The sequence below is a fragment of the Melitaea cinxia genome, chromosome 12 (genome assembly GCF_905220565.1).
Source record: "Melitaea cinxia chromosome 12, ilMelCinx1.1, whole genome shotgun sequence".
In the NCBI taxonomy this organism is placed as follows: Eukaryota; Metazoa; Arthropoda; class Insecta; order Lepidoptera; family Nymphalidae; genus Melitaea; species Melitaea cinxia.
Window position 1 is genome coordinate 6,326,541 of NC_059405.1, and position 27,515 is coordinate 6,354,055.

Below are 27,515 nucleotides of genomic sequence, written 5' to 3' on the forward strand. Positions count from 1 at the left end.
CTGTCTTCCTGTGAGCATGGTTTCTGTAAATTATCCAAAACATCGGGAATTTAAAAAACTTAATAAGCCGTGATAAAATCCGAAATAGTTGTTTCATTAGTTTAGTGTTCAAAGTTGAGTGAAATTCGCGTAAATATTAGAAAACAATTAATATTCATCACTCATTACTTCAGCCTATTGCAGTCCACTGCTGGACGTATAGGCCTCCAAAGGTTTGCGTCAAAAATGGCGTGAACTCATGTGTGTTGTCCATAGTCACCACGCTGAGCAGGCGGGTTGGTGACCGCAGGGCTGGCTTTGTCGCACCGACGACGCTGCTGCCCGTCTTCGGCCTGTGTATTTCAAAGCCTCCAGTTGGATGGTTATCCCGCCATCGGTCGGCTTTATAAGTTCCAAGGGGATAGTGGAACTATGTTATCCCTTAGCCGTCTTTTACGACACCCACGGGAAGAGAGGGGTGGCTATATATTTTAATGCCATAGTAACACAGCTCATTTTTTTATTCACTATTATATTATATTACATTATAAATTATTTTTAAAACCGTCTTGTGTAAAGGAATCGCTTCATCGCTTCAGCCTGTAATATCCCACTACTGGGCATAGGCCTCTTTCCCCATGTAGTAGAAGGATCAGAGCTTAATCCACCACACTGCTTCAATACGGGTTGGCGGATATATTCCTATGAGTAACGATCTCTATCAGAAATGCTGATATGTTGATGATAAAATGATCGCTATGTGTAAAGAAATATTTACTGAAAAATTGGAAAATAGACTGAATGTTTTTTCAATTTGTTTTGTGTAAGATGCTATACTTATTAAGAATAAAACATGCCATACATAGTGCGTTTCCTTTATTACACTATTCATTATTTGTAAAACGAGTAATAAACAGCCCATCCTAATACGTTTTTCACGTTCGAGACGGCACCACGCGAGTTCTAAAATAAAATATCAACTTGGAAAATATTACGTAAAAATCAGTTTGAGGCTCGGTAAATCTGAAATTAAAAAAAAAAATCTCTCTCCCCTTACCCCGTTCATCAACCTCAACAAGTCAGCCACTTTTTCTTTTATTATTGAATATTATTAAATATTATTCCACCCTAACAAACAAACCTCCATAGGGACATTATTAAAGCTCTTAAAAATATTTAATATAGTTAGGCAATGCATATTATGATTTTTAACCGACTTCCAAAAAAGGAGGAGGTTCTCAATTCGACTGTTTTTTTTTTTTTTTTTTTTTATGTATGTTACAATATCAGAACTTTTGACCGGGTAGACCGATTTCGACAAATTTTGTTTTAATCGAAAGGTGGTGTGTGCCAATTGGGCCCATTTAAATTTATTTGAGATCTAATAACTACTTTTCGAGTTATATCTAATAATGCGTTTTTACTTGACGTTTTTTTCGTCGACCTACGTTGTATTATACCGCATAACTTTCTACTGGATGTACCGATTTTGATAATTATTTTTTTGTTGAAAAGGAGATATCCCTAGTTTGGTATAGTGATAAGGAAACCAGGATCTGATGATGGGATCCCAGAGAAATCGAGGGAAACTCTCGAAAATCCGTAATAACTTTTTACTGGGTGTACCGATTTTGATAATTTTTAATTTAATCGAAAGCTGATGTTTATCATGTGGTCACATATAAATTTTATCGAGATCTGATAATTACTTGTTGAGTAATCTTTGATAACGCGTAGTTGCTTGACTATATTTTCGTCAATCTACGTTGTATTACTTGTCGATGTAATTGAAGTCGGTTTTTTTTTTCGTTTGCGAGCAAACACAATTATATTTTCATTGCACTGATAGGCACGAGTTTGTATTTTCCAAAATATTATATATCACAATTACCTGAAAATTGTTTAAAATACTCAAAATATTCACACTAAACTTATCAATATATTTTGAATCTTATAGTGACTTCTCACAGATAATATAATAATAATTATACAGACAATGCTCAAAAATCAGTATGGTAATTTACTTTTGACTGACTAATAGATGTTATTCAACACAATACATGGACAATAAATATGGTCTGTTCAGACGTGCAGTATTTATTTTCTAAACCGAGGTAGGTAAGTGGTGTTCATTGATCCTTTAAAACGTGTAATGAGTGCAATCATTTAGAAGCAACTGCATTAATATATTATGCGCAATCAGATCGAATTGAAAGGAACTGCACTTACTGCATATATTTTTAATACAATGAAATATTTAAATAATAAAAAATGATTTATTTATATACTGTCGTAGAATAGCAGTACAAGGTTAATTTTATTTCGAAGAAAAAAAATATTTAAAGTAAATAAAACTTGTTCGGGCACGATAGGTTTATCAAAACTTCTCTTTTAAATTATCTAATATATAAAATTCTCGTGTCGCGCTGTTTGTGGTTAAATTCTTTCGAAACGGCTTCACCGATTCTCATGAAATTTTGTTTTCATATTGGGTAGGTCTGAGAATCGAACAACATCTATTTTTCATCCCCCTAATTTATGAGGGGTGGTGGCGGGGGATAAAGGGGGTTTAATAACATATATGGCAATGGAAATTGTGTTGTCATGGAAACCAAATCTCTACTATAAATGTCTTATTGAGCAATAATTAGATCAAGTAATTCAACCACAAGTAGGGCAACTAGTCGAACTATTCAGTGCCGACGTTAGCGAGTGGGGCGACAGCCCAGGGTGCTGGATATAAAAGGCCGCCACAGTCTATCTGATTTTTTGACCCAATCATTTTTTTATTATAAAAGATTGCACCTTACAAGTAGAACTGTATCCACATGTATGAATTGAGTTGTGAATATTATTAACTATACCTGCAACGGATGCTAGCGGGGTTAAGAGTACTTCTAAGCTTAGGTTTTGTAAAAACCTATTTGCAATCTAACAGTTAATGTAATTAAATCTATTGCTTTTTTTTAAATATGGGATTGAATTGCAATCAGAGAGCGCCCTTGAAATCTTGCCCAGGGCGTTGATAATACTACTACTATAGCACTGGAACTAATAGTAGCCCCTACAAACCAGCAAACTATCGTACCAATTATTTCACTTTATAATAAAAATAGACCAAGAAATGAAATATTCATTATTACAATTTTACTCGTATGCCCAGATGCATATGATAAGGCAGTGAGCTCAGGTGATAAGAGGATATAACAATCGATTGAGCTGTCTGGAAGCCTTCTGAACTTTTGTAATGCAGCGCATTTGGTAAACTTGACTCAAAACTTGGAGTGCTTCTTAACATAAAAATGAATATTTAATTTTTTTTTATGGCTAAAAGCATAGTCTAGCTTTTAAAGCATCTATACATACCTTCGCATGCTTTTCGTTTATTTGTTTTTTATTTCTATGAGTTTTATTTTTTACATCAGAAAGTTTTATACGAGATGAAAAACGTTTAAACTGTAAATTGGAAATGATATTTGATATTTTATGTTTGTAAATAAGTAACACTTTTACGTTTAAATATTATTTCCAATAAAAATACGGTTTGTTCCTAACGGTTTTTAGTGTCAACTAACTTACAAGTACATGTTTGCTATTTATTATTTGTAGGAGCTTTTTATTTATTTTTGTTTACATCCATTATTAAAAAAGAAAAAACCATAGCAAAAGGTGACTTTAATAGCTACAACTAATTATATTTTTAACTGACTTCAAAAAAAAAGGAAGTTCTCAATTCGACTGTACTTTTTTATTTATGTATGTTGCATCAGAACTTTTTACTAGGTAGAGGTATTTAGATTTCGATGATTCTTTTTTTAATCGAAAGGTGATGCTTGTCATGTGGTCCCATTTAAATTTAATTGAGATTTGACTAGTCCTTTTTGAGTCACATCTAATATGGCGTATTTACTTGACGGCTTTTTCGTCACTCTACGTTGTATTATACCTCATAACGTTTTACTGGGTGCGCCGATTTTAACGTTTCTTATATAAATTAAAAGCTACTAATCGTCATGTGGTCCCATTTAAATTTAATTGAGATTTGACTCGTCCTTTTTGAGTTATACCTAATACGAATACGCCATACTTGACTGCTTTTGAAGTTCGCTTTTACGTATAAGGCCCCCCGAATGAAAGAAATGTGAACAGTAAAATCTACTGAACGAATGATCTCGTTACATTGTTAACGTCATCATCGAGATGGCGTTCAGACGTTTTCTAATAACGCCATCCGGTTCCGATAGATGGCGATATTGGATTCATTTATTTACCATTTGATATGGTATTAATTTTTTTTAAACTAGTAAGCATTTTTCTGCCTATTTAGACAGTCGATCTGAGTAAAGTCCAGTCGTCCGTCGGGACCGTCGGAGCTGACACACACACTTCTTTTTCGTCACCTTACGTTGTATTACACTATATAACTTTTTACTGGGTACCGATTATGATCTTTTGTAGTTTACTCCTTAATAATCAATTTTCATAAAAGGTATGTAAAAAATATGAGGAGTAAAATCTATTCAACGAATGACCTCATTATGTTGCTCGTAATGCCGTCTATCGAAATTAAATAGGGATCCGATTGATTGCGTAACGACGTTTTCTAATAATGCCATATTGGATAGATGGCATTATTTCAATAGTTTATTTACTATTTGATATGGTATTCTTTTTCTTAGACTAGTAAGCCTTTTTAACCGACTTCAAAAAAGGAGGAGTCAATTCGACTGTATATGTTTCTTTTTTCTCTTTCTTTTTTTTTAATGTATGTTCGAGGATAACTTCGTCGTTTATGAATCGATTTTGGTAATTATTTTTTTGTTAGAAATGAGATATCCCAAGTGTGGTACCATGATAAGGAAATCAGGCTCAGATGATGGCATCCTAAAGAAATCGAGGAGAACCTTCGAAAATCGTAGTGGCGACTACTTATGTCATATAATATGTAGGTAATTGAAGTCGGTTTTTTTCGTTTGCGAGCAAATACAATTATAACTATAATGAGATATGAGTCTTGAAGAAATGGTTACATAGCCATACATATCTCCACCAATTGTACAACACAGTCAGTTTGTATATCTTTGAATTTTGCTTACAATTTACCACGATATATGAAATCGACTAAATCATATCTTTTTATTCTCATGCTGTGATTTAATTTATGTTTTTTATTACATAGCAAGTTCCTGGTTAACTATGACAACGATTATGTATTATTTTAGACACAGACTTTTATACGTCTTAACTAATTTTGAACTGTATTAAGTCCACTTGAATACGTCCCCGTAACGTAAACAAGCCTCTTTTATGAAGTGGTAGAATCGGACTAACAACTAACTAACGTCTGACAACGTCTGACACGTTGTTTTAATACAGCTTGACGGATATACATGCCGATTATTTTCAGCAAAGTGCAAGGTCTTGTGTTTTTTTTTAATGTATTACTTCAGCGTAATTTTAAAGACAAAATTATTTAAAAACACAGCGATATCTTGATCTGAGTTCCTGAATTCCTCGCCGTATTGTGTCAACTCTCAACTTTGACTACCCATTCTGCCCATTCGATGACGATTTAGATTTTAGTATTTACTTTACTATAAAAATAAAAAAAAAGTAAATGATAGATAAAATAAATATTTAATTCTTAATGGTCGAATTTTTAGTGAGTCAAAAGAGTTGCTAATGGATATCGAAATACCTTTTCAATGATTCGATAAAGAACAATAAATCTATATGATCATTTTTGTTGTAGCCTTTTAAGGATTTTTGTCCAATTAAAAGTTCTGGTGAAGTTGTAGTTATGCAGGCTGCGAATGACTAATTTTTAAATTCCAAAATTTCTGAGAAAATATTGAGTAATTTTAAATAAAGCTTGAAACAGTATTAAAACTAGTAGATTCTATACGAACAACAACTAATCTATAATATAAAAATGAGCCGCTGAATGTGTTGCTAAGCGCAAAACTCGAGAACGGTTGGACCGATTTCGCTAATTCTTTTTTAAAAAAATTCCTTGAAGTACGAGGATGGTTCTTACGGAGAGAAAAATTCAAAAAAAAAAAATTTAAATTTCCTGAAAAAGTCTAAAAACAACACTTTTCTATACTCCCATACCAAAGATTTGTGATAATACTTAAAAGTCAATTTGAACTTTAATACCATACGATAAAGTTTGTGTTAGGCGATACGAAGTTCGCCGGGTCAGCTAGTACTTAATAATTAAAATTTTGATAATATTAAAGAATTCTCTAGTTAAATTTTTTAGATATCACGGGATAATTTATTTATAAAAAAGCAGAAAAAATCTGATTTTTCGTAGCTATGTGGTCTCTTTTTGGTGTTATAATAAAACTGTCAAGTCAACTGTCAACTCTAAGTTCGCGGCGATCTGTGCCGTTAAACTTTTAAGCAAAGAATAGTTTTAGAGAATGTGGTGTATGACATATTTATTGCTTAAAAAGTTTAGAACAAAATACCAAAGTATGACTTTTATCATCATTACCCTGATCATATTATACATAAAGCGACTTTATTAGTAACTTTATGATTTTTGTTTTGCTTAACTCTCATTTAACGTAACGATAACTTTTTTCGAAAAAAAAATCGTATTTTATTAATCTTTAACTACCGTCATGCGGTCACACAGACCGTTGCGGTCTTCAAACCTGGTAGACTACACTGTTCCCCAGATCCCCCCGTACTGACTCTCTCATAATGATCAGTACCTTCGAGTTTAGTAGCACCAATGTTATAATGCAATATTAATACTTGTAATGTAATAAGGACTAGTAGTTTATGTGAGTTGTTTGGGTTCCAAGTCGAACAGTGATCTCTGAGTGTCTCTGTGATCGGACGTCGGAGAATACGTAGCTTTTTTGAAGTGAAATGATGATATGGTATTTTGTTTTATACGTTCGAACACCTTTGAAAATGTCCCACACTGGTCATATTTATATAATAAAAAAAAAAAAAATAGGGAAGTAAATCCGAAGCTTTCACTCAAAAAATATGGATAGTAAAAACAAACATAAATAATGTTGATTCATAATTTTTACTATTTATATGTTCAAAAATAGTTTTTATTTGCAAAAAAAATAATATTAAAATCAATATTATATAAACAATATTATTAATTCTATTAACAAAATAGATTTGATAAGTATAAAAACGAAAGTATGCTATGAGGGACGTTTCGTTATATTATTGAAAGGAAATAAAACATTAGATGTATTTATTGTATTATATAATTTGTTTCATGTTTTATTATAACTGTTCCACATATTTTAAGCGTAGCTACCTTGAAAATGAATGTAAATATTATTTATTTTTCGTTTTTATTTCAAATTATTTTTAAAATAAACTTGGCTTTAATATCGTGACTTTATTAAATGTGTAGGTATGAAAGAAAAACTATACAAATTTGCTGTCGATTAAATTGTCGTTAAACTTACTATATTTTTACTATGATACAGTAGTTACGTCTACAGAGGAGGAAAATCAATATGACGTATTGCAAAACAATTATTAAAAATCGGCCACGATTCACACGTGGCATTTTAACAATATTTCCGCTCGTGTAAAGTATTCAAAGAAACAAACGCAAGCGTTCACACATTATCGTTACTTATACGAAATACCTTCATTAAAATATTTCGTCTATTACGAGGAATTCCACAAAACTACTTTTTACGGCGACTGAATTTTGTTGACTAAAAAAACTTTACCAATCACTTTACATTATCGTCAAGCGATTATCGATCTTATGACACAGCTATAGATTTGATTTTGAAAAAAGAGTCGAAATAAAATTGATGGAACAGAAATAGGTTACACTCATCACACGACGTGGTTTAAAAAACGTACCTTTAAGGATATAATCTTTAGTTGAGATCAAAGTACAAGTAGAGGCATTCGAAACAATTAAAATTACCAAGTCAGGACTGTTCATTAATAATCTTTCGAGAGAAAAAAAGTGGATACTTTGTTTACATTTATTAGTGAAGTGGTGAGGGCTCATAAATTAACTTGGGTAAGATGAATTGCGTTCGTGTTAGAAGTCGACATTTTGCGAGTTGACGTCATTCGTTTCTGAGAATTGGTTTGATTAGAACGAAAGACAAAAAATAATTCTTTCGAATACTTTTTTTAAGATTTACCTAGTTTTTTTTCTCTAGGCTTAACGTTGTAATAGATATTGGTTCATGTCTTTTTTTTAACAAATTAACAATCGAAAAAAAATGAGTGTGCTTTAGACCACACGACTGAAAAACTTACGAAACGTAACTCTCTCTCTTTCTATCTTCACTAACTTATTTTCCTCTCAACTTCCGGTCACCTCGTCCGATCACACTTTTCGTAACGCTCTCGTTACGCATTCGCCAAGCTTATTTACCAAGTCAAGCGTACGTAAAGAAGTTTTACTTCAATATAAATTGTTTTTAATTTTTGGTATCGGAAACCGCCGATTGATCGATTTTATAATAACCGAACATATTAAATAATTAGTCTCTCATGTGGCTTTTTAAAAAAAACAGGGTCAACAAAACAGATTTTCTTATTAAATTCGCACACAGCAGCTGCACAGCTGAATTGCGCTGGCACAATCACTACTTTTACCAATCCTTGACTATGCAGATACGTGTTTTCTGGATCTCAAAGAGGAGCAACTAAATAAGCTTGAGCGTCTTCAAAATCTCTGTATAAGTTTCATATTTGGTCTTCGCAAATATGACCACGTCTCTGATTTTCGAAGTAAGCTCAAGTGGCTCCCAATTCGCCTTCGCAGGAATACCCACGTACTTACTCTACTCTACTGTGTTCTTTTTAATCCTAATGCCCCTCATTACCTTAAAGAACGGTTTACGTTTCTTTGCATTTCCCATGAACGCTCCCTTAGATCTGAATCCAATTTGCTTCTGGAAATTCCTTCCTATTCTACCTCCTTCTACTCCAATTCATTCACTGTTAATGTTGTCCGTCTGTGGAACTTTCTTCCGCTCATTTCATAACTGTCGTGATTTGTAGTTTACTTTATGTGTTATTTGTTGTTATAGTTATATATATGTGTGTGTATATATATGTGCATTATATATGTCGGCATTAGCGCTGTCTTACGCAATTAGAAAGGAATTATTAAACAACAGATGCAACAATCGCGCCACCTAGCACATCGTTCGATAGTCACCTACCCTCATTTATTATATTACTCGAATTGTTCTGACGTGTATAAAACGAACGGCGTTACCTCGGCTAAGGCAGTCTTGGCTCTGGCTTGGCACGATACACTTGTTGTATCCTGCTAGTAGCTTAACCTAGACTCATTCAATAATTAATTTGTGCAAACGAATTAATTGTTATCTATTACGATTAATTTGGCTAGGCGAGGCGTATAACTCGAGCAGTGAAGGTGAGCGTTGATACGTATCCCAAAGGAGATCTCCTTAAACCTACACCTGGGTCGCAAGTCCCAGGCACTGCTCTGAGTTACTCCCTCCGCCACACGATAGACTCGATCGGAACTCTGAAGAGCGTGCACGCATACAGGTGTTCGGTGTACGTTACAATTTTGTTATAATCTTTGTAAGTACTACCTACATAATATTGTAAAGAGTGCGAGTATAACCTACGCCCGCGCCCTGCGAATATAGAAAAGGAGCTTCCAATTCAGTCGAAAGACTACATATATTATATACTAAAATAATAACTTATTTATACGTTTTTTTCTCAATTTTAGTAATTATGTAAGTCTATCATATCGTAGTTTTTATCTATTTATTATTGATTTTTTCCTCCTTAATTTTTGCATACTTCTAACCGCTGCTACTGTATCGTGTCCAGTACCCAACGGTTATCTGGAAGAAATCGCTATTTAGCGATAAGATCGCCTTTGTACATTTTTTATTATAATTATTTCTTTATGTGTGTCTGTATTTCGGTGTACATAAAGAATAAATAAATAACAATAAATAAAATAAAAAAGCTCAATACATACATAATGAGACAAGTTTATTTTTAACTTGTAATCTACAAAACTGAAACTACAGAATCTATTTTTAATAACCTCTTTATCATAAGCTACATTTTCCAGGAGTAAATATTATAGGCTACATAACGTTGATAAATTAATTGTAATTAAATATTATTACTATGTGTAAACGCATGTTGTTGTTGTTTGTGTGAGTAAATTATACTTCATATGACAATATTTGTTATAAAGAACCGTATGGGTAATGATTCAGACTTTACTCATTTTACATTTTCTTATGGGGGTTGCGGGTTCGATTCTCGCATATGACAAACATTTGTATTGGCCATACAGATGTTTGTCGTGGTCTGGATGTTTGTACTTATGTATTGTGTGTTTCCGGACCCCCAACACAGAAGTTAATCACAGGTGTTTATTTATTTATTTATTGATAAGTTATGTGATTTAATTGATTTCATTATACATCAAATTTGATTTTCATCAAATGTGCAATTCGCTTAAACATTACAAAACAATATATCAAATTTCAACAAACTACAATGTTGTTAAAATTATTTTCGTAGTATTTTGGTAGCAAAGACATAAAACAACAAAAACCTAGTTGTCTTTAATTTTTTATTCAAATGAATTTATAATGACTTCATATTTTCTTTTATTAATTATGAAAACAAACACACTAAGTATGAGCTAATCAAAATTTTTGTTAATGATTTATTAATGTTATCGCCGAAATAAAAGGTCATAATTAAAGTTGGAACGCCATTCATACCACCATAATCATTAATCTCCTCAACCTAAAAACTACTTTCCGGAGGGAAGTTTGGTAAGAATTTTTATAATAAATACTCTGTTCCCCAACTTTCAGCTATGCGAATGTTCGTTCTTTGTTTAGTTAATTGCCCATTAAAACGCTCAAGTTAATTTTAGTTCAAGTATAAAGGGTAAGATTTAGTTTAGATTTCAGATGCTTTGAGGTATTTTGAGGTACCAAATGCGCCACAATATGCTCGACTACATACTTATAATGCCTGTAACACATTTTTTATTAAACTATTATCAACATATTCACGTCCATCACTTCTTTTTTGCTGTATTTTTATCAGATGCCCTAATTTCCTTTAAATAAGTATCTTTGTATGTAATATATCACGATAAAAAACTGTTCCCATATCGAGGAACAAGAGTCAAATTTCTGTCGTATCTCACTAACGTTTCATTATAAGGGGCACATGCCTCGGTCGAACTTTAAAAAAAATTTCACTTTTTGTATCAAAAAAGTGCCAAATTAACTTTTTAAAGGAAACGATCTGTTTTTGGTTGTGCCACGTGTGACAGCACCGTTGGCGTCGAATTCTATTTCGGCGGGGTTACCACATGGTGTTCTGTTGATACTTACTTTGTCGTCGATGTCCCACATCATTGGGGATTTATATTTTTAGCGCCAGACGGATTGATGACGCCAAGTTTGTGAGCTTAACTTGACTTTAATAATCTCGTGATATATTGAACGTCGTTACGATCCTGACATACAGAAATGTATCTTTTATGAATTATTCCTTCTTTAACGCTTCTAATATTTCACGTTCAGTTTGATGTTGCAAAGAGAAATACAAAGCAAGCATTTGAATGTGAACATACATATACCCCCCTTGATCGTTTCGTAGCAAAATATATTCAATAGTCAGAATACAAAAAGACAAAACATTATTATTTTGTTTTTATAAGAAGACCTTAAGGAAATAGAGATAATATTATTCCTACAGAAATAGATAAAGACAAAACTTACACAGGGGTGCGTGTATACTTGGATAAAATATAAAAGGAACATCCTTAACTGGTTCCGACATTATATTCGCGTTTGAAAAGATCAAAGAGTCTGTTGTGACATACGGCTGAGAAAAACTTCGGTAGGCACCACGAGGTGAACATCGCTCGAGGGTACTCGAGAAACACCATCCCTGAGGGAGCTAGGCTTTGAAACAAAATGCGTTTGCATACATTAAGCTGTAGGAATGTTGGAGATAGGGAGGGTAATACCGTCGGGTCCCTAGGGTAGTGTGTTTCGGCGATTACGCGAATAGAATTTTCTAACACTGAGTTGCCTTCTTGGAGGAATAGTTTCCACGTAACACTAGCCTCATTGTGTATTTTCGTAGTCGAAGTGCTCTTGAACATTTAATTCTATGTTTCAGAGTATTTGAAAGGCAAATTAGGTCGGAAGTTTCAGAGCTCGATACAGTAATGTAAATAGTTTGAGCAATTAGCCAGCTACATTTAAAATGTGCAACGGTAAAGTTTGTACATGAATTTTATCTACGATACTTTTATTATTCGAATATTTTTGTAACAAGTTTAATATTGCATTGTAATTTGTTTCTTTATGTTCTGTAAGTACACGGATTCAGGATTTAAGACGTTGCTCTATTATATACCTGTTATAAAAAACTTTAAAGTTATTTATCGCGGTTTTATTCTTTGACCATTAAAAGAACACGCTAGATAAAGTTACCTCATATTCCTTCACGGATAAATGAAACTCGTATGGTATTTTCTCGTACGTCTCAAGTCAAAACTTAAACAAATAAAGTTAAAGGTAGACTGAATTAATCCCGTGTACAAACAACAGCATAGGTGCTCGTATAATGTAACAAATAGGAAACTTGGGGAACAATCTCGGAGCAAAATCGAGGCCCACGGGAAAACTGTCTGACGTAATGCACACGTGCGAAATGTTTGCGATTATCCGTTCTGCCAACAGATAATCAAATATTTGGTTACATTAAAACATTGCAATAGTAATTAAGGATATTCAAATATATTTTTTTTATTATAAAAATAGTTTTCGTATTAATTAAACTTGAATATTTTAACTCTATTTTTTTTTTTGTATTTTTTCTTTTTCTACACATCATGTTGTAAGCTAATGTGAATAAAAGTCAAAATTAATAATTAAACAAAAATCGTAAAGAATTTATGATGACGTCATTGAATTTGTGTTTAAAGATTGTTATATCGCGCACGTCTGGACATTTAATTTCTGAGATGACCGTTATTACTAGGGTGACTTTATGTCGCATCTTGCAATACGCAATAACTGCTAAGAGACGCAGCGGTGATAAACTTACCCAGCGCTGTCAGGACAAAGGATTTCTGCTGGCCAATGATGGTTCAGGGTTGTTACTTTTCATTTTATAATTTTACAGAAATGTCAAAAAAAAAAAAAAAACGTAAGAAAAATGTACAAATATATATTTATATTTAAATTTTCGATTTTTACTGCTTTTAAAAAGAATGAGATTTATTATAAAATTAAATTTAAGCATTTATTTTAGATATTAAACTTACAGATATTAATTTGTAAGTTTGTAGTGTGTATCTAAAGTTTTTTTGTATTATTTCGGTGTTTTAAAAATCAAGAAACTGCATTTCTAAAGAAACGGCTAATCTTCTAAAAGTTTACCTACTCGACAGCCCTACTTGAACCAATTTAATGTTGTAAATCCATAGGGTACACTTACCTCCCTACAAACTCATGCGATATTGCGTTTTTTCTAAACCGCAGAGCTCCCCTCGTGTTGCTCGTTTTATGTAGTCACGCCAATATTTTACCGTTAAAAGTATGCAATGAAGTATAAGTCAATTTAAATAAGCTTATTAATTTCTAGACATTACGGACGTTTCTCTTTGAGTAGGTGTTTATTATTGTATAAAAAATAAATAAAATTTATTGTTAATTTTCAGTGCACAAAAAAGGAAAAAAAATGAACGCACGATATCCGACAGTAAATAAATAAAATTTTACTTTTATGCAAAAAGTAAAAAATAATTCATTTGCCCCCAAATTTTATTAATTTTTTTAGGTCTGTCCTTGAGATGAACTTTATAGAAATGAAGCGATTTTTAAAATCAGTTTTATCCATTATATCGTGAAGTTTTTAGTTTATATTTTAATAGCCATCCTTTTGAACAAAGTTTAATAATAATGTGCTGACACGAAAATGTTTTTAAAGTGTCGTGTTACGCGTGCAAGTATTGTTTGCGGGACTATTTGGAATTGTATTCGTCCCATGAGAGTTTCTTCGATTACTATAATTTTTTTCTAAAACCTTAGCAAATTTCTGAATTGAACATAGCAAGGCCCCTATATCTCACTTTTTTTTATTTATGGCACTCAACCCTCGGCTAAGTTATCGAAAATATAATCCCTCCTTACAGAAACTTCCAGAGCTGATTACTAGTTGGCTTGATAAGATCCGACTAGCATTGTATGGACGCGATTGTTGATAAAAGCAAAAAATCTACAAATCTATTTCTTTTAATAAGTATTTATAGATATAAGATAAGTAGTAAGTATTTATAGATATGTGATTGAATATAGGCTTAACATAAAATAATATAAAAAACGTGTTCTGACGAATATCCCACTAAAATACTTTGCGTCTAAATCTTTGCTTTTGTTAAAAAGCTATACGACACAATGTCAGTTTTAATAAATCCACATACACAAATAAGCCTTCAATTTTTAGAAACACAAAAATGAATTTTCACCTTAATTTTTTTTTTATAGGTAACATTTACACACATTTGGTAAAACTTTATTTAAAGTAACAGCAAAAAAACAATCTGGTATAAGCATTTATCCATTAACTGAGTTCGAAAAGGATATACAAAATATAAAGAAACAAGTATTTTTTCGTAAGTTTCCCATTTTCACCTCGTTACCCAACCATCAAACAAGTCCCCGATTGAAGCAAAAATGCGTGATAGGATGGCATTTTATTTCTGCAGACCCTAATGAATGATCGCCGTAAAACAATCGTTACTTTTTTCGCTGGCTTGCTTATCCCGTATCCGTACTATGCTCAACGGAGACAATAATCAAGGGCTCCGCCAATGTACCGAGTTGCGGCAAAGAATAAAATCCCGACCTAATCCCCATGAGATTAATATTATTTTATCGCTAACTATAAATAACCGGAGAATTCAATAGCCAACCGGTAAGCGAAATTACAAGTTTTTTGACAAACTGTTCGCTATTAAACTGGGGTCACTAGCGACTTACCGATCTCCGTTGCAACACGTGAGCTGGCTCGGTCCGGGCAGATCAGCGACTCGGCAGTTCACTAATAGTTCCAATTCATATGGCGAACACCACCATAGGGACACACCAGTTCGGATCTCCAGCGAAAGATATATGTTTTAATCCTCGATCGAGTTAAACGGTAGGTAACAGTATCGTATGCGCTTGCGGCAACGGTTCTCTCGGGACTGTCCATGCGCCCTTACTAGAGGGCGCGCAACACGGTGCGTTCGGATACAGTAATATATCGCTAAGCAACCCATTAACAATTAAAGAAAAAATAATAATATGAAATTGAAATTGTCCAATTTATGTTATCCTGTAAATGTACGTAAATACGAAGATCTTGTTCCGGTACGGAACATGCCGCTCACCTTAAAAGCACGTAGTGTCTTTTAAAGAAAAGAGTAAAGAGTTGAAGAAAATTCTATGTAATTTAAAACTAAGCTTAACTATGAAATATGCAAATTAAAACTAAACCTTACTATTAAATATTGTTTGTAGTTATTTTGACTATTGTAATGGTAGAGGACAAATCTTGACAACAGGACGTTTGAAAAGCGTATTGCCAATTCTTAGTGTTACGACTCGAACAACCTGGTCAGAGCCGGGATGAAGCGCGTGAATGCGTGCGAGCTTCCACTGGAGAGGTGGAAGATTCTCGTCACATACCACAACAACAGTGCCCTCACGGAGAGTGGAGCCGCGGTCTTGGAACCATTTATTAGTCTGTTGGAGTTCGTGAAGATACTCCTTACTCCAACGTTTCCAAAAATGTTGAACCGACTGTTGAATCCAGCGCCAACGAGTTAGGCGATTAGGATTTTCGTCTACCAAGGAGACATCAGGGACCGCCGTCAAGGGTTCTCCTACCAGGAAGTGCGCTGGGGTCAATGGGAGAGGATCCGAAGCATCCGAGCTCAATACGCAAAGAGGTCGTGAATTTAAAATAGCTTCTATCTGACACGTTAGTGTGTGCATCTCATCGTACGTTTGAATTCGTGTCCCTACCACGCGGTAAAGATGATGTTTAAAGCTCTTTACGGAGGCTTCAAACAAGCCGCCGAAATGACTAGCGTAAGGAGGTTGAAAATGCCACGTAAGGCCCTGCTTCAAAGTTTGTTTATTTAAAACATTTAGAACTGGATCGCTACGTAAAAACGCGTATAAATCCTTTAAATAATTATTACAACCGACAAAATTCCTTCCACAATCTGAATAAATGTCTGTACAATAGCCACGCCGAGACGTAAAGCGTCGTAGGGCGGCCAGAAAGGCTTCTGCAGACAACTCGGATACGAGCTCAAGATGTACGGCCTTTACCGCCATACATACAAAAACTGCAACGTAACACTTTATTACTTTAGCATTCCTAACTTTATTAGCGCGAACGTACAAAGGACCCGCAAAATCTACAGACGTCCTTCTGAAGGCACGAGTTGGACGTAGTCTAGATTCAGGGAGCTGTCCCATACGCGGTTGCATACGCACGGGGCGCGCGCGGAAGCACCGTACGCAGCGATGTATGCGCTGGCGCACGATATCGCGACTCGACAAAATCCAATATCGCTGTAAAAGTGAGTAACGCACTAATTGAGATCCCGCGTGTAAATTGACCAGGTGAGCGTCATCGATTATAAGATCCGTTAAGGGATGTCGTTTAGGTAAAATCAATTGATGCTTAGAATTAAATGGTAAAAGAGATTTGTCAATGCGTCCTCCCACGCGTAAATATCCGTCACTATCCAGAAATGGCGTAAGACGTCGTAAGCTCATCGAAACTAATTTATTGTTAGAAATATTTTTTATATCCTCACTAAAAACAGACCGCTGAGTCAAAAGTATAAGGCGATTAAGTGAAAAGTTATATTCAGGGACGGTAATGTAATTAGGAAGCGATTGTTTAATATGTTTCTTTTTACATTTGTTATAAAAACGAAATATGAAAGCAGTTACACACACAAGTTTATTTAACGACGAATATCGTGAAATAAAACTATCCGTATCGCTAAAAGTATACGTCATAGCTGTGTATGAATACCTATCAAGATGTTCTTTATTGTTGCGCTTTTCTTCGCTTGTATTTACGATCGTTTTTTGTATAGGCCAAGAGTCGGAACTTTGTTGGAGCCATGCGGGACCATGGTACCACAAGTCACTCTTAACTAATGCTGCCGGCAATAGACCGCGAGAGGCCGCGTCTGCGGGATTGTCAGCAGACGGAAAGTGACGCCAGCAGCTTGCGGGTACGCGGGTCAAGATCTCACTGACGCGTTTAGAAACAAAAGTCTTCCATTCATGCGGAGAAGAACGAAGCCATGCCAATACGACCGAAGAGTCGGACCAAGCTGTAATGTGGCCGGAACGGATCTTGTCTCCGTATACGTGGTTTACCTTTTCAATTAATTTTGATAGCAAAAGCGCAGCCATCAGTTCAAGGCGAGGGATAGTAAGACATACACGCAACGGTGCGACACGAGTTTTTGCCATTATTAAATGTGTCTCACAATCACCGCTCTTGCCTACATGACGTATATAAACACATGCGGCGTAACCGACTTGAGACGCGTCAGCAAAACCATGTATTTGAATAGAGTCTAAGTCGTCAGTATTAAAAATATAACGGGGAAAAGAAATCGATGCTAAAAGCGGTAGCTCTCTAGTAAAATAAGTCCATGAATTTAATATATCAATAGGTGGGGGCTCGTCCCAACCAATGTTCGCCAACCACATCAACTGAATTAAATGCTTAGCAAATAATGTTATCGGCGACAATAACCCGAGAGGGTCGTATATTTTTGCTATTTCAGATAATATAGCACGCTTAGTGCAATCGCGCGAAGTAACATGAACCTTGAAGCTAAATGAGTCTGCTCGGGGGTTCCACTGCAATCCGAGGACATTCACACCTTTATCACCCTCCATCTCTGAAAAAAGAACACTCTCACACCGCTCACCATGAAACTCTGAGGGCTGGACTGCGGCGAGAACCGCTTGCGAGTTGCTATGCCATTTGCGTAGCTCGAACCCAGCCGTTGCGCAAATAGCAATCAGCTCCTGCTGAAGTAGAAGAGCCTGGGCTTCGCTGTCGGCGCCCGTAATGACGTCATCAACAAAGACATTATTTAGTAAAACAGCTGCAGCCAGTTTGAAACGCTCGCCTTCATCGCAAGCTAGTTGTCGGATGGTACGAAGTGCGAGATAGGGAGAACAATTGACGCCGAAGGTGACTGTACGAAGTCTATAGTCACGTAAAGGTTCCTCTGGTGATCGACGCCAGAGAATACGCTGAAAATCTCTATCACTTTCACGTAACAATATATTACGAAACATCTGTTTTATATCTGAACAGAAACCAACACGATAAACACGAAATTTTAAAAGAACGTCAACGATATCTAGGTGAAGTTTAGGTCCAGAGAACAGCACATCATTTAATGAGTACCCACTGGTCGTACGACAGCCGGCATCAAAAACAACTCGGGTGCGTGTTGTCTGGCTTGAGGGCTTAATCACACAATGGTGTGGGATATAGTAACTCGCACCAACTGAAGGCTTATCATCAACGAGCTCCATATGATTGAGGTCAATGTACTCCTGAAGGCAAGCGTGATAGTCAATCTTCAGCTGGGGATTACGTTCTAACCTATATTCCAATTTATGAAAACGTGCTACTGCGATTTGTCTAGATTCGCCGAGGGGCGGGGCGTTGACCTTGAAGGGCAGAGCGACCACGTATCGCCCTGTGAGGTCTCGATTATGCGTTCTTCGAAAAAAGGATTCGCATAATTCCTCATCGGGAGTGTAACTCCGCTTTTCTGGTACTGACTCCAGCTCCCAAAATCTTTGTAGGTTGTCGTTGTCAAACGAGCTATAACAAACTTGGAGTGGAGTCGAAATGTTTGTATTGAAAGTAAGTTTCCCTAACAGTAAATAACCGAACACACTATTCATAGCGATAGGTGTACCCGGTGGACCCGTAATAGTGTTATTTAATAAAATGTGGGATAGTATATCCGCTCCTAATAACATTTCAACCGGTTGGGGTGTATGAAAATGAGGATCAGCCAAGGTAAGTCCCTTTAAGTGAGGCCACTTAGTATAAGGCAAAGACAAATTAGGCATTTTTGACATTAACTTAGGCAAGATTAATGCGTCAACCGGAATAACGGGATGATGTTTATTTTTAGGCGTAATCGCGCACGTAACCATACCCCTGGGCATCAATGGTTCCGTATCTCCTATGCCTAATACTGGAATGTGAACGTTAGTGCGCGGCAAACCAAGACGCTGTACGCATGCTTCACTTATAAACGAAGCCTGACTTCCACTGTCAACTATACACCGAACGGATGAAATCTTATTATTTCCTAAATATAAATCAATTAAAGCCGTAGATAATAATACCGTAACCATGGAATGCGACGAATGCATTTTTGTTGCGTAATTATTATGTACGCGATCGTCCTGTTTATCCTCCGTAAGAGGAAGCGAAACGGCGCTAGCCGTGGCAGTTTTGTTTACAACTGCTAAAGACTGCGGTGAAATTAAATGAATAAAGCTATGATGTTTCTTTTGACACGTACGACACACAAATTTCGACTTACAATTTTTAACATCGTGTCCTACGTTTAAACAATTGTAACAAATATTTTTGTTTTTAATAAAATTGTACCTATCCTGCGGAGAAAGATTTAAAAACTCTGTACATTTAGATATTAAATGCTGACCGGAGCACTTCAAGCAAGATCGATCCCTATTACTATTGACATAAGGTCCAGTTTGTTCTGTGATTGAAGCGACACCTGCATTGAATGAGTTTCGATGTATCGCGTTTGACTTCCCACCAATCTTCGTACGGTGATTATTTATATGTTGTGGGTAGTTTTTAGTGGACTGTGTATAAGAAGCTATAGCGATTTCGTCAGCTGATATTTCACGTTCTAGAAATTCAATTAAAGTATTAACATCTGGTATGTCGGACGGTCTTGACAATGAACGTTCGTAATTTTTTCTTAAACTTATAGGTATTTTACGCAGTAATATGTTAAGTAATATAAAACTCCATTGGTCTACAGGAAAATCCATGACTTCAAGCGCCCTGATGTTTTCTTGGTAGACATTTAATAAATTACGTACACTATGATATGATCGCTCGGAACATGTTTCAAGGTCAAGTATACGATCTAAATGTTTCGATGCAATAATTCGCCTATTTTCATATCTATATTTTAAAATTTTTAACGCAATAATATAATTATCTCCTGTTATAGGGAGTGATTTAATCAAATTATATGGTTCATTTTTAACCGAAAGTAGTAGGTATCGTAATTTTTCCGTCTCCGTGTAGGCTCTGTTGTCATGGACTAATGAACAAAATAAATCAAAAAACGATTGCCAATCGGTAGGATCACCGTTAAACTCGGGTAAAGGCAAGACGGGTAAATTTCTTTTATGACAAATATCGTCCTGATGAAGTGACCGACGCCGATTGAGATCGTCATTTTTGAAACTATTTACGTACGAAATAATGGCATAATATACATCGTTAAAGTCATTACGTATTTTAATATGCTCGTCTTTATCAAATAGCTTGTGTTTAATGAGCGTTTTCTCAATTTTACTTTGAATTTTGTTAAACTTTCTTTGATGTGAATTTAAATCACTAGCTCGCGAACGAAATTGTTGATCATTTGTGGTTGCAAGCTGTAAAATGCGTTTAAGCTCGTCGAGAATCAAATCTCTTTCGAAAATATCCTGTTCACATAATATTTCTAACTTTATTCCGTCCGGCATTTTGCGTAACAAAGATGGCGGCGAAAGAAAATACGAAAAGAAATACGTTGGTTGAAATATGAGTTCGTAGAACTGCAATTGAATAGGATAACATAAGCTGGACAATAATCCTGGTTCGAAGGAACAAAAATTTATGTTCGCTATTAAACTGGGGTCACTAGCGACTTACCGATCTCCGTTGCAACACGTGAGCTGGCTCGGTCCGGGCAGATCAGCGACTCGGCAGTTCACTAATAGTTCCAATTCATATGGCGAACACCACCATAGGGACACACCAGTTCGGATCTCCAGCGAAAGATATATGTTTTAATCCTCGATCGAGTTAAACGGTAGGTAACAGTATCGTATGCGCTTGCGGCAACGGTTCTCTCGGGACTGTCCATGCGCCCTTACTAGAGGGCGCGCAACACGGTGCGTTCGGATACAGTAATATATCGCTAAGCAACCCATTAACAATTAAAGAAAAAATAATAATATGAAATTGAAATTGTCCAATTTATGTTATCCTGTAAATGTACGTAAATACGAAGATCTTGTTCCGGTACGGAACACAAACTAGTCGAAAACTTTTACCAAATTCAATCTTCCGAGGATTTGCTTCAATCGCTTTATATTTCTGCCCTCTGGAGGTCCGGGATAAAGAAGGTTCGTGCGGCTAGTGTTTCGAAACTTTGTATTTACAAGTAAGGTAAGTTTAGAATCGAACAAAGATACACTTAGAAGTTTTTAAGGAGGTACAATAGTCTTTTGCGACTTATGCTTTTGGTAGCGCTTCGACTTTTAACTACTTCAATGTGTATTTTGATGTAGGTATTGTATGTGAATAGATTTTTAATCAAATTGTTTTATGGTGATTTCTACGATTTTTAACAAAAGCAGTAATAAATTATGCATTTTCAGTTACAGATAGAAAAGATACATTGTATGCTAGATTACGCTTCAATCTGTAATATTCCACTGCTGGGCATAGGCCTCTTTCCCCATATAGGAGAAGGATCAGAGCTTAATCCACCGCGATACTCCAATGTGGGTTGGCGGATACATTCCCTACTATGAGTAACAATCGCAATCAGGTTTACATGATAACAACCGGGACCGATGGCTTAACGTGCTCTTCGAGGCACGGTAGGGAGACCTACAAGGACTGCACAAGCACTCAGACTACGGCAAACATCTGTATGGCCAATACAAATGTTTGTCAAGTGCGGGGATTGAACCCGCAACAGCAATCGCAACAGTCACAGTGCTGTCACCGTTGCGCCAACGCGTCGTATGCTAGATATTGTACCTATATTTATTAAGCTTATAGCTATTTAGTTAATTTGTCCATCTGAGCGTGGCACTACTACAACAAAATTAAAAGCTTAAGTAAAATTTAAACCATCTAATAAAAAATCAATTTCATTAATTTTTCCTCATTTTTATTTATTTATTTTTAATTTATGTACCAAATCTCAAAAAGATTGCCTGCGAGAATCGTAGCATCATTTGTAGAAGACTTTATTATGAAGAATTGGCAATTTTCACGTATGTCTTATTTTATGTAACAGTAAGATTGCGTCATTATTCACACCCTACGTTTCATTTGTACGCATTTTCTATGCGGAAACGGTGCCATATTAGCTCCAATTTCAGCAAATTTACGAGTAATATACAAATTATACCATTTATAATATGTCATTATAATTATTGTGTGAGATGGAGGCTTTTGTTTGTTTTGACTGTCCTATTTATATACATACATTAACGGAATTAAATTTCAGTATTGCGAAAACGTATTCAGGTACTATGCAATTTTTGATTTCCTTAAGTGAAGTTTTTTTTTACTGTTGTATAACAAGTTATATCATTTTAACCGACTCCAGAAAAGGAGGAGGTTCTCAATACGAATGTATTTTTTATGTATGTTATTTAAGAAAATTTTAGTGGGTAGATCGATTTCAATTATTCTTTTTTCAATCAAAAGCTGGTGCTATTCATATGGTTTCATTTATATTTAATTGAGATCTGACGAGTACTTTTGAATTATATAAATAATATAAAAATAATAAATAAATCGCATAATAAATAAATCGTCTATTTTTTCGTTGTATTACTGGTCGATGCCACTGAAGTCGGTTTTTTTTTGTTAGCGAGCAAATTATCTAAATACCGTTCTAGTACTATCATATGCTTATCGGTTACATAAATTTACAAGATTAACAATTAGCGACATAATTTCTTTTTTTAAATTAATTAAAGTTAAATTAATAAAAGTTTGACCTTTAGATTCATTTTTGATACCTGACCTCGTTTACGAAATACATATATATGACACCTATTATACGAAAATTACGATTTATTATATATTCCTCAGTTCTAAGTATGAAAATATGTGGATATAGTATTAGTCCATTGTAATTTTATAAAGCCAGCATAAAATAAAAATTTAAAAGTTATTTTCCAGCATAAAATATAATATTTAAAAATTATTTCCAATGTCTCGTTTTATATTTTAAGTAATAACTAAAAAACGTTGATAAATCCAAGTGAGTTCCCTTGAGTAAACCTTAGGTTTTCACATTGACCTCCTTGTGACTTTATAGCTTCAGCAAAAACATTGGTACTAGTGGAATTTTTAAAGTATAAAACATTATATTGATGAATAAGGTATCTTAACCAAAATAAAGTATCTTAACCAAATACATAATAAACAAAAGAGTACATGTGTATGTGTGTGTGTGTGTGTGTATGTGTGTGAGTGTGTGTGTCAAATAGATGGTAGTGTGTGTATTGTTTTTTTGTTTTAAAATTATTTACTGTATTTTTATGCACAGTTAAAAAAAAAACCTAAGCATTCTGCACTCCTTCTCTATATAAACTATAAGTGTAAGTAATATCATACTCTTCCGTCCGCGCAATTTACGTGAAAAGTGGTAAAAAGTTTTTGCTTCACGTATTAATATATATAAGATACTTTCATATATTGGAAAAAAGAAACAATTCTATACTCAGTTTTACTTTTCTTTGATAAAGTTGTAGTAGTAGGGAATTTTAGCGTGTAAGTAATATTCAAATAAGGTGAAACTTTTAGGCACCAGGTTAAATATTAAACATACTACATCTTTGTTCTCTTCATCTGTCTTACCCTTATATTTTATTCACAAAGATATTATACAATCCGCTTCGAATAGATTTCTTTTACGTATTCTTGAAACCTTTTTACACTACCTTTGATGTGTGGAAAGAAACATTCAAGATTACTTTATGATGAAGTATTTTTAACACGTATAAAAGTTAATTAGAACATTAATTGACCTAAAATTATATGTCTGTATGTCTGCCGCAACAAGTCAAGTGGGTGATGGAGTCAGAGTGCACGAATTATTAGAAAAATATATCATACACGATTGAGTGAAAACCTAATTTTTTAGTTTTTCAGTCAATCGTGTATCATAACTAGATTGAGTAAAACCTAAACCTAAAACCTAAAAAACCTAACCTAATAAGTAGAGAACAAATAAAAAAAATCGCGAGTCTAAAAATACAGATTTCCTTTTTCATTCCGCGACAGAATCACTGAGATTTTCCATCACAAAATAATGATTATAACTTACACTTACAAGAAGAAAACTGCACGTGCGGAGAAAATTATAACGTACTATGTTATATGCTAATGCGTAGTTGAACAGAAAGGTTAATTAGTTTGCCTATTTATTTTATAAGTTTTTTTAACAAGAAAAAATTTACCTCTTCTACGAAACCTTCGAGACTTTTCCATTTACATTTTTCGATATTTTTGATACAATTGAGAGCACAATTGAATGGGTACAAATGAATGAAATAGTTAATTGGTATACTTTTTATATAATATATAATATTAGTACTGGAACAATAAAACCTTTTACAATTTTGATCTGCATCTTAAAATTCCACTAAATATATTTATTGCTAAATTTTGTTCCATATTTATAAAACATTTTGAATTTACTGTATTTGTTATATTTTGGTACAGTTTCCATTGAAAATAATTTCTCAAGTAGTTTTACTTACAAAATTATTATTAAAATTTAGTTATTGTAGTGTTGTTGTTGTACTATTGTTTCAAAGATCTATTTAGATAGCTAAATATACAAAACAATTTTGGTCAAATATTTAAGTTAAATAATATAAAATAAAGCAATAGTTTTATATTGGTTTTATTTTTTAAGAGACTTGTTATTATTGTACTAATTATGTATTTGTAAGAATATTGCTTTTCACAAAAATGTATTTTCGATGTATTGGAGTGGAGCGTTGGCGCAGTGATTACAATAATTGATTGGTTGACACGCTAGCGATCGTGAGTTCACGTGAATGCCAATTATTTTTCTAGATCATACAGATATTTATCCTGGTCTAAGCGTTTATGCATTAATGTTGTGTTTTTGCATCCCAATACAGGAACCACAGGAACACGTTTGAGGTGTTATAAAAACTAATGTATCCAAACCATGTAGCTCTATTACATGCATGATGAGCTTCACCATGTCGAATGCAATTTATCAAAGTAAAATACAAAAATAGTTCACGTTTGAATAAATAAAGTTTGTTCACCCCATCGCATAAATATGACATGCACCCTTCAGTAAGACAAATTATTTCATTTCCCTCCAAAGGGACCATACGTGACTCCCGACGATCATCAATTCTATGACTTGGATATTACTGAGATGAGAGAATTCATCGCCAGCATAGTTATAGTTATTAAACGTTTATATTAATTTGAAACAACAAGTTGATTAAGTTGCCAAAACTTTATGAACTTAATTAATTGGCTTAATTTGCTTAAGGCATAGTTTCACAAACTTTTCGGCCTACCGCCTATTTTGCAAGAAGTGAATTTTGTAATAAAACTAAAATATGAGTTTTAATATAGCTAACATTTGCTAGATTTTTTCTTCGGTGCAAAGTTTTGAAAATGCACGTATTATAGTAATCAAATTGTGCGTTTGTTTGGGTAAGATATGGCTAGAATTTATAAGTTATAATTGTGTTTGCTTGCAAACGAAAAAAAACCGACTTCAATTACATCGACAAGTAATACAACGTAAGTAGACGAAAAAAAAAATAACAAACGCACTAATCATCAATACGATTTTCAAGGGAGATTCCATCATCAGATACTGGTTTCATTACCATATCCCAATGTCTCCTTTCCAACAAAAACAAAAAAGAATTATCAAAATCGGTTCATAAACGACGAAGTTATCCCCGAACATACATAAAAAATATATATATTTATATTATTATATATTTATATATTATATTTCTGATCCTTCTCCTACAAGGGGAAAAAGGCCTATGCCCAGTAGTGGGATATTACAGGCTGAAGCGATATACGGTCGAATTGAGTAACCTTCTCCTTTTTTGAAGTCGGTTAAAAATAATTCTCTTATTCTCTGTAGAAAATTAATTCTATATACCTAAACGTCATCGTTTGAAGTTAATAAATTACACCAACATTAACAATCTTCACGTGCTCAAAATGTAATTAAACTTCCATTGCGGTTAAATGTGGTTTAATGAATTCTATAATAGTTATGTGCACATAATATAATGCAGACGAGACGTGTGCTTACCGGCGGCTAAATTTCATATAACCTAATTTCACTCCCCTAATAAGCTGTCTTCATGAAAATGTTCTCTCCGCCCTTTGTCATAGTCAACTTGAACGTCCAGGGTAATTGTGCTCGAGAGGTAAGGTCTATAATTAGGGCCGGCTAATGTCCCGGAAAAACAATTTCATAAAACATCTCCTTGCGACGTCCGCATAAAAAGAAATAAGACACTAAATAAACGTCTACTTTCATGGCCCGCTTCACCTTTTCGTGAAGCGACGCGACGCGGCGAAAACTGCACAGTTATCCCTTTGTCACTATGACGTCGAGCTTACATTCCATTTTGCGTGAAAGAACAATTTGCTTAAAGCCTGGACGGAATTAAAATTGCTAGAGGGTGCCAGAACGATATTGCAATCGAGAAATTTCACACATTAGCGCGACACCGACCAGAATCTTATTACGGCGCGGTAGGGGCGATAATGAAATAATTGGTCCAAAGTTTTAAAATTGTACCGCTTCCACTACACATATTTCGAATCATAGCACGGCTTTTGTGGCAAATCGCTTGTCGAGTGCCTCTCTGGAAAATTGCTACAGTCTAGTGGGCATTAATTTGTTTTAGTCACATGTAAAATGGACGGCATTTCTCATTTGTCACGTGGTCCCAGTCTTCTGCTGTTCAACTGTTTGGAAATAATGTGCGATTTCAGCGATATTAAACATCGTTGTGTTGACATGATACAGTTTATAGTTAGTATTGCAGTCAATTTTGCAATTATCTCTATGTGTAAATATTATTTTCGAATAATTAGTAACTCATTTTATTTTAAGTAACTATGTAATTTTTGTACAGTTTAGTCTTATTAGTAGAAGTAGTAGTAGTGTGCTGTAACCGCAGCTGCTGTGTGGTTACGGTAGTAAAGAATATAGCCACCCCCTATATTCCCGTGGGGGTCGTAAGAGGCGACTAAGGGATAACAAAGTTCCACTATCACTTTGGAATTTAAAAAGCCAACCGGTGACTTTGAAATACAAAGGTCGAAGATGGGCAGCAGCGACAAAGCCAGCCCTGCGGTCACCAACCCGCCTGCCA

General features: G+C 34.6%; 1 long non-coding RNA gene across 1 annotated transcript; it reads right to left on the minus strand.

Annotated features, from left to right (window-relative positions):
• Positions 1-4,783: 4,783 nt before the first annotated feature.
• LOC123658523 lies at positions 4,784-27,515 on the minus strand. Its single transcript, XR_006743899.1, has 4 exons — positions 27,506-27,515; positions 24,048-24,050; positions 8,618-8,624; positions 4,784-4,907 (listed from the first exon to the last, which is right to left on the minus strand). It is a non-coding gene; the product is annotated as an uncharacterized LOC123658523 (long non-coding RNA).